Source organism: Monodelphis domestica, chromosome 1 (assembly GCF_027887165.1).
Source record: "Monodelphis domestica isolate mMonDom1 chromosome 1, mMonDom1.pri, whole genome shotgun sequence".
Classification (NCBI taxonomy): domain Eukaryota; kingdom Metazoa; phylum Chordata; class Mammalia; order Didelphimorphia; family Didelphidae; genus Monodelphis; species Monodelphis domestica.
Genome location: NC_077227.1, coordinates 332263073 through 332271751, shown reverse-complemented (window position 1 = coordinate 332271751; position 8679 = coordinate 332263073). Strand labels below are relative to the sequence as shown.

General features: G+C 40.2%; 1 pseudogene; it reads right to left on the bottom strand.

Annotated features, from left to right (window-relative positions):
• Nucleotides 1-264: 264 nt before the first annotated feature.
• On the bottom strand, nucleotides 265-379 carry LOC130456645 (U6 spliceosomal RNA; annotated as a pseudogene).
• Between the last annotated feature and the right edge of the window lie 8300 nt (nucleotides 380-8679).

Below are 8679 nucleotides of genomic sequence, written 5' to 3'. Positions count from 1 at the left end.
ACTACACCCAAACCCTGGTCTCCGTGTTTGTTGGTTTGATTACAGTGAAATGGGCAATACTAGAGTTTTCCATTAAAGAAGCAGTGACAGAGCTCCCCCTGCTGGAATTTTGGTGCTATTGTAATTTCCATGGGAACACTTTGCAATCCGATACGGAAATATATTTTCCATGATTTTATAATATAATCAATATCAAACTGCTTGCCTTCTCAAGAAGGGGAGGGGAAAGGGGATAATAAAGAGAATTTGAAATGACTTTTTTCTTTAAATACGGAATGCTTCACCAATTTGTATGTCATCCTTGTGCAGGGGCCATGCTAATCTTCTCTAGATCTAGATCTAGATTCTCTAGATGTTTTAGTATATGTGCTGCCAAAGCAAGCATGGAATTCAAATATTTTATGATTATTAAAATTGTTTTGTATACAATTGGGAAATATTTAATGGGATAAAAAATAATTTTTAAAAAGAGACGGAGAGATAGATGATACCGTATGGCATAAAACTAAGCTTAGAATTACCAAGATCCAAATTCAGAAGCTGCCTCGGACACTAGCTGTGTGATCCTGGGTAAGTTATTGAACCTCTTTTAAGATCAGTTTTCATGTCATGTAGTAAAATTGAAGGGGCTGGACTAGATAGCCATGAAACTCTCTTACACCTCTGAGTGTCTGATCAGTTGTGGGTTCTGAATGCTGGCTGAGGAAATCTAGCTCTCTTTGTAGGCAAGAGGCTTACCAATCATAAGCTCCAGTAGGTAGTAGAATGAGTTATAGGTAACTTTGAAGAGAACATCTTAACTGAACATTATAACTGACACAGAAAGTGGTCTAAAGAACAATTGACAAAGCAGCTACCAGAGCTATTGTCTCTCTTTGTGTGGGTGAAGCTTTTTAATTCCTGTATATCCTAGAGTGAATGGTTGGAAGTTTCTGAAAGAGCTAAGAGACCACCTAGAACAGAGAACTGATGCTCATTGAGGAGTAACTGAGAGATGGATCACCCAAGACACAAAGCCTGATAGGTACAGGGACCGCTAAAGCTCAGATGTAGTTTGCTTGGCAGTATCAGAGAATCCAGAGGCCACTACATGGCTGTGCCTTATCTACACATGTTCCCTGTATTTGCATACTTTTAGAGAGGGTTCTTCTGTATTCTTCCCCTCCAGGATCACTCTTTCTATCTATAGACATTTTTTGCATGAATAATTGTAAAGGTTCATGGAGAAAGGATTCTATTGTCACTTTATTTACATTATTATTTAAATAAATGCCTTTGAAACATTAACTAAAAGGGGTTGGAGGGGAACATCAGCTATTATCTACATTTCCTTACCTACCTTGTATCAAATCTGTCCAAAAGTTTTATAAAAGCAGATGAGGCAAAGAATGAAAGAGGACCAGAAATTTTCCAGAGTCCTCTAGAAGAGATTTCAAAATAATTCTGTGTGACAGAATTCTCATTTAGAGTTGAGTGAGAAGACCAGGATTCAAGTGCCAGTGGGACTATTCACTAGTGATGGGGAAATGGAGGGAAAGGTAGGAAAAGGAAAGGAAGGAAGGTAGCTGGGTCTCCCCCCAGTCCTGATAGGGAAATTGACCAGGCTTGCTTTTTTAGTATAATTATGCTAGGGAATTAAATTCAATCAAGCCAGACTCTAGGGATATTTAGGTAGGTTTATTTGGGCTAGGAAAATAAAGGATTGGGAAAGCTATAGTCCCAATGAGGATCTTGAGATGGCATTGCACCCTCAGGCTTTGTTAACCTGAGAGATAATGTTATTTCTCTCACGTTCTGCCAGAAAGGCCTGAAGTAATTTTTCAACATCCTTATAAGAAGATTCCTACTGGAAGAATATATTGGCCATCTTTTTCATTACAGCAATTTGTCTTTGAAGCTAGATATATCTTTTAAATTCTTTTATATCCTGGGGTGTAAAAGGAGTATGTTGTCTTAAATTTACCACATCCCCAGTTCATCCTATTTGTGGGCACTTACCTTAAGGGGAAAATCACATCCTAGGACTCAGCCAGTGGTCTCGATTTCTTTTGAGTTATTTGTGTGCTTACCAAGTCAGTACGGTAGGAACTGGTGTGGTAGGAGTATGAGGTTTCCTTGCAGCTGAGATTGGTCATGGGCTGGGAGAAGGAATGACAGGAGAGGATGGGGCATCAGGAGAGGGAGCAGAGGAGTTGGGAGGAGCAGGAGAGGGAGGTACACAACATGAGAGAGAAGTTTTTCCACCTGAGACATCTAAGAAGGATCTGTCTCTCGGGAGAAATAGGATTTTCTTCTCTCAGTAATTTGGGAACAGATTCGCAAAAATTTGAATTAGATATTTCAATAGGATCCTCCTTTTCCACTGGACCTTGCAAAGAGTGTTTGAAATTTTCCAATTGAATTTTTACTGCTGCTTGTACTTTTTGTTTGCATTTTCTGATTTGCAATCTTTTGAGTCTTAATATTAAGAATAAGAATAGCAGATTTCCTAGCAGCATTAGGAAAAGGAGGCATTTGCAACCTCAAAGGTTTCCAATTTGACAAAAGCTTTCTTGGAAGGTAAGGATCATGTTGTGTGTGTTAATTTATTTTTGTTTGTTTATTTATTTATTTGTAATGGTGTAGGAAAAAAAATATTGGTGCTACCCTCCAGTGGCAGAAAGGCAGCACTGCAACTCAGCAGAAAGGGGGGGAGGGGGGACTTAGTGCTCAGTGTTGGCCTCTAGTGGCAGGAGGAGCAAATTGCTCATGGGAGATGTGAGTTGGAAAGGGAATTATGGGTAAGGGGGTAGAGTAAAGGCACTCCAGGGTGCCTTGCTCTAAAGGTAAGTTGGGTTTGGGTTTGGGTTTGGGGGCTTGAGAGTTTCCTGTTTAAAGGCAATTTTGTTCCAGAGGGAGAGATTGGAGTTAGGCAGGTAAGGTAGGAGGAAGTCAGGGAGTTTTTTTAAGAAGGCTGGGGTGGGGTGGGAGGGAGAGAGATTGGGGTTTAACCCCAGACCCCTGCTGGTTTCTTTAGTTAAATCCCCTACTGGGTCTTAGCCTGGCAGGGGTAGGGAAAGGCTCCTGGGCTGAGTGTAGGGGCAAAGAATACAGGAACCCTTGTTGAGGCAGAGGGCAGTGGTTGGAACTGCTTAGTAGGAGAAAGGGACCCCCTCTGGGCTGGGGTTTTTTGGCGGGAAGTTTTTTTAACTTACCTGAAGACTGAGGCTGATCAGCAAGCAGGTTGAGAAGATTGTGGAATCAGGTCCTTCTGGGTCGCCAAATAATGTTGATGGGGAAATGGAGGGAAAGGTAGGGGAAAGGAAGGGACGGAAGGTAGCTGGGTCTCCACCAGCCAGGTAGGGAAATTGATCAGACTTTCTCAAGCCAGTCTCCAGGGATAGTTAAGTTTATTTGGGCTAGGAAAATAAAGGTTTGAGAAAGCTAAAGAAAATTTTATCTCCAGCAGCTAAGCAGGGACCAAAGGCTCTTTCCCAGGAAAAGGCTTCTCCGGAAAAGGCCCAAAACCCCCACTTCTCTCATATCTTCTCAGATACCTCCCACAAAGAAAGTTGGGGTAAAGGGTCCTGGGAGATGTAGTCTCCCGGGGTTCAGAGCCATTTTAAAACACACACTAGTTATATGACTTTGGGCAAGTCACTTCTCCCTGAGCCTCAGTTTCTGTAAAATGGGCATAATAAGCACCAGATTAGCTACCTCTTAGTTCTGTCATGAGGATCAAATGATATGTATAAACTGATCAAAGGTGAATATAAACGGTTGAGAAAAAAAATTGTTCTGAATCAATGAAATAGATTGTAGGAAACTATTATAATTTACATCTACTTTTAAATTTTAGTCTGATTCAGAGGTAGCATTATAAGTGAATGCCTCCCAATCCATATGGTGACAGAACTGGAAATCAAAGCAGATACCCAATGATTGGGGATTGGTTAAATAAATTATGGTACATGAATTTGTAAAGGAATATCAATGAAAATGATAGAGATTTTACATGACAATTCAGAGCCAAGAAAACAATATGTATGATGACTACAACAGTGTAAATTGAAAGAAAAAGGAAGGAGGGTTAAAGGATGTGATGGGGAAGAAGATCCAGCAGAGAACAGAAGGAATGGTCTGAAGAGAGGTAGGAGAATCAGGAGAGACCTGATAACCTGGAGTGAAGTTTAGACCTCATCATCCCACTGATCAACCATGTCAAAGGCTGCAGAGAGTGAGGAAGGAGGGAAGGCCATTAGATTTGGCAATTAAGAGGTCATTTGTAACTTCAGAGAAAGCATTTTCAGTAGGAAAGTAAGATCAGAAGTTAGATTATAAGGAGTTAGGAAGGGAGTAGAGGCACCTATTGCAGATAGTCATTTCAATGAGTTTAGCTACAAAAGGCAGACAAGATATAGGCCAATAATGTTCATGTATAAAAGGATCAAGTGAGGGTTTTCTTAGGATGGGGGAACATGGGCGTGGGGGCAGTAGAAAATGGGCCAGGGAGAGATTGAAAATAAATGGAAAGAGTGGAGATGCAGAGGGGGGTATCTGACAGAAGAAATGGGGTGCTCGAGCAGGTGAAGGGGGTCAGGGGAGGAGTGGGCATGCCTTGGTAAAGAATAAGGTCACTTCAGGACAGCTAGCACCAAACTTGGATTTGTGTGACCTGGGCCCAAATATGGCTTCAGTCATTTCCTAGACCCTAGGAATTTAACTCCAACTGCCTAGTCATTCACTAATCTGCTGTCATAGAATTGATACTAAGGCAGAGGGTGAGGATTTGTTTGTTTTTAAAGGAATTTGGTCATTTCATCAAGTGAGATGGGTGAAGGAGATAAGAAATCCCTTCCCAAGTCTTTGCAGAGGTGGAAGATCCATGAGTGTGAAACAATGCATACATTTTCTGATTTTTCGTCAGTGTATTGATCAATTTTGCTGTATTTTTTCTTTTTTCTTTCTCTAAAAAAATTACTTATATAGGATAGTACTTTTTTTTTTAATTTATTTTTTTTAAACCCTTACCTTCCATCTTAGAGTCAATACTGTCTATTGGCTCCAAGGCAGAAGAGTGGTAAGGGCTAGGCAATGGGGGTTAAGTGACTTGCCCAGGGTCACACAGCTGGGAAGTGTCTGAGGCCAGATCTGAACCCACGTCCTCTCAACTCTAGGCCTGGCTCTCAATCCACTCAGCTACCCAGCTGCCCTCAGGATAGTACTTTTAAAAGGGAACTTAAAGATACTGGAAGAAATTTTGACCCTGTAAAAACAAAATATATCAACAAAAATTATTTTAAAAATAAATTATTGTATCGTATGGTGATGACCCACTCACTTTTGTATTTATATTCCAAAATGTATGTCTGGGTCATTTGCTATATCTTCTATAGTACAAATTCAACAGACTCCACTGAATTATTACATGCACTTAAGTGAACCCAGAAATGTTTATTCTTCAAACTGTGTAATTCATTCAATAACCAACAATCTGGATGCTTTTCAATCTAAAACTAAATTTAAATCTAACAAGAATTAGGTCTGGTGATGGGACCTTACGAATTCAGGTCAAGAAGCACTTATGGTAGAACTCCTTCCTTCTGCAGAAAAAGCTGAGGTCCTTCCAGAAATGGTAAGTGAATTTTCCAAAAATTACACTGCTTGTGAGTGAAGGAGCCAGACTCTAAACTGGGTATCCTGATTATACATCCTATACTAACACATCACAGGTGCCCAAGAGCTAATTAGGTATTAACCAATCATATTTAGAGAATGTGTACCAAAATTCAAAGACTAAATGAATGATGTAGTTTTGCTTATATGAGAAGGGAAAGTTTGGAACAATAATTTCCATCACAATTTATATATTTAAGTGTATGATCAGGCCATCTGGTGTCTAGAAAGAATCTCAGACTAGGAATTTTTTTTTATTTCAGTTTTTTGTTCAGTTGTTTCAATGTCTGACTCTTTGGGACCCCATTTGAAGTTTTTTTGGTAAAGATAGTGCAGTAGTTTGCCATTTTTGTCTCCAACCCACTTTACAGATGAGGAAACTGAGGCAAATTGGGGTAAATGACTTGCCCAGGGTCATATAGCTACTAAATGTCTATGGTCATTTTATGAGTCTTCCTGACTCCAGGCCCAGCACTATCTGCTGGGCCACCTACTTGCCTGAATTCATCTTTTTTAAATTTCCATGTCTTCATTTGTAAAGAGTGGATAATATCTACCCTCCTCCTTCATTGATCTGTGTAAGAAAAGGGGGTTTAAGCATAACAGAAATGTAATCTATTACCTAGATCTTTCCTTTCAGAAAGACTTGTTAAATTGATGACACCTTCAACTGAATGAAAGGCTATACAGAATGACTTAAGGTGGGCAAGAAGCTTGAAAAATGCAGGCTTGTATATTCTGTTCCACTCCCAACCTTCCCTGTAGCCTAGAGATCATGTCTAAACCATTAAGCCTATGATTCTACAGATACCTTTGGGCTTTCTCTAAAAGTCTGGAAGGCCGGGTTCAAATTCTGTATTACTTAACTTCTCTCAGTCTGTTTCCTCATCTGTAAAATGGGGAAAATAATAGCACCTACCTCTAACTCTACTCCTTGCTTCTTGTGAAGATCAAATGAGATAATTTACAAAAAGCACTTTGCAGTTCTACTAATTGTGCAGTAGTTGTTGTTCCTCATTTGCAGTCATGTTCAACTTTGTGATCCCAATCCCACCAAATTCCCTGACTAAAATGTCCTTTCAGCCTAGAATAGGAACCGTAGAGAAGATCCAGCTCTTTCATAATGGAGTTATGGTACAAAGAAGCAGCCAATATAGTAGGGTAGGAGGTACAGCCCAACTCCACCAAAAACTGCTCCAATGTGATTTTAAAAGGTCAGATAGTAGTGAATGGGAAACTGAAAGAAAACCCATAGGAGGTCGTCTTTCCAGACCAAGACCACAAATGTGAACCATAGGCAAATGCCTAAGGCAGGATCTGTGAAAGAAAGGGTGGGCAAGGATCCTGGCCACAAGGAGGCTCAGAGGTGATGGAGAGCTTAGCCCAGGGATCTCCCAGAATGGCTGGGATTCTATACTCAGCACCTAGAGCTCTAAGCGATGCTTGCAACAAGGGGGTATATGGAGTCAGTCTTAGCGTGGACCTGGAGCAGGGACACCGTGCAGACTCACGGGACTGGGTGGCATGGGATTGAAAAATGAGAGGCGACAAAATGGGGTCATTAATGTAAGAAATTTTTAGGAATTTGGCTGAGATATAGGATGACAGCTAGGAGACGGCAGGATTTATTGAGCATTTCTTTAGGGATGACGGAGATTTAGGCATGTTTATAGGCAAGCAGGGAAAGAGTTGGGAGATAGGGAAAGATAGAAGATTAGGTAAAGAAGAGGGGTGATTGATTATAAGAACAAGCTTCTGGATATCCCAGAAGGGGAGCAGTAACAATGCCTTCTGAGAGCAACAGGAGGCAAAAACTAGTAGAAAGGAGACAGGAGGGCAGTGCCAATACAGAGGTGCAGACAGCCCCAATTCAGTAAATACCCATATCCTGTTTGTTTGGCTTTAAAGCCCTTTACCCCTTCTCCCCACATCTTTGTCTTCTGATGTTGGACCACTCTCCTCCCCTTCATGTACTCTAGCAACATTGACTTAATTTCTCCAACTCTCACATTACTTCCTTATTTCCATTCCTTACAATTCCTCTAACACTCACAGGCATTTTCACTGTCTGCCCTCGTGTCTGCAATTCTCTCCCTTCTCTTTCTCAGTTTCTGAGTTTCCCAGCGTCTCAACTAAAGACCCACCTTCTGCAGGAAGGCATTCCCAGTCCTCCTTAATCTTATGTTTTATGAAATTATCTCGAATTTATCCTGTACATATCTTCTTTCGATGCTGTCTCCAACTGAGAACAGGGACTTTAGCATTCCTCTGTATCCATAACAATTAGGCCAGTGTGTAACTCATACTAGGCACTTAATATATTTGGCATCTTACAGTTCCATGGGTGTCCACAAGGAAGATTCTTAGCTCTTTTAAATACTTGAGACTGCCCCATTTTCCTTGTGTCTAAGATGATCCTGGGCCTTCTTTCCTTACCCCATTTCATGGATTAGATCTCTTGATTAATTTGGCCAATGGTATTTACTGAACTAACTTTACCTGCCTATAACTCAGTTCTTGAAAAATTTGTGATTTCCTTATTTTTTTCCCACTGATATTAAGAATAGTAACTTAACTCTTCAGGCCTATTTTACTCTGTAAAATAAGAATTTTGGAATAGATGATATCTAAGGCCAATTAGGATGCTAATATGTTCTATGACTAAAGTCCTTTACAACTCAATAGTTTATATTTGAACATTTTTGTCTCTTCTGGTATCTTCCACATTTAACTCTGTATAAATCTCAATTTACAGTTTCACACATGTTCAAAGATAGCATTATGTCAAGGTTGTAGTGCATTTATTCATTATAAATAACTAGGTTATGAAGTGGAAAGAGTGCTGAGCTTGGAGTCAAGAAGTCCTGAGTGCAAATCCTATCTTGCATATTTACTAGCTATATGATCCTAGGCAAGTCACAAATTAGGAGTTTGAACTTGATACTCTAGCTCTAAAACTTATGGATCCTATGATCCTTCAAGCCTCTTCACCACAAAAGAAAAAAATAATTTCCTCTAAGAGAA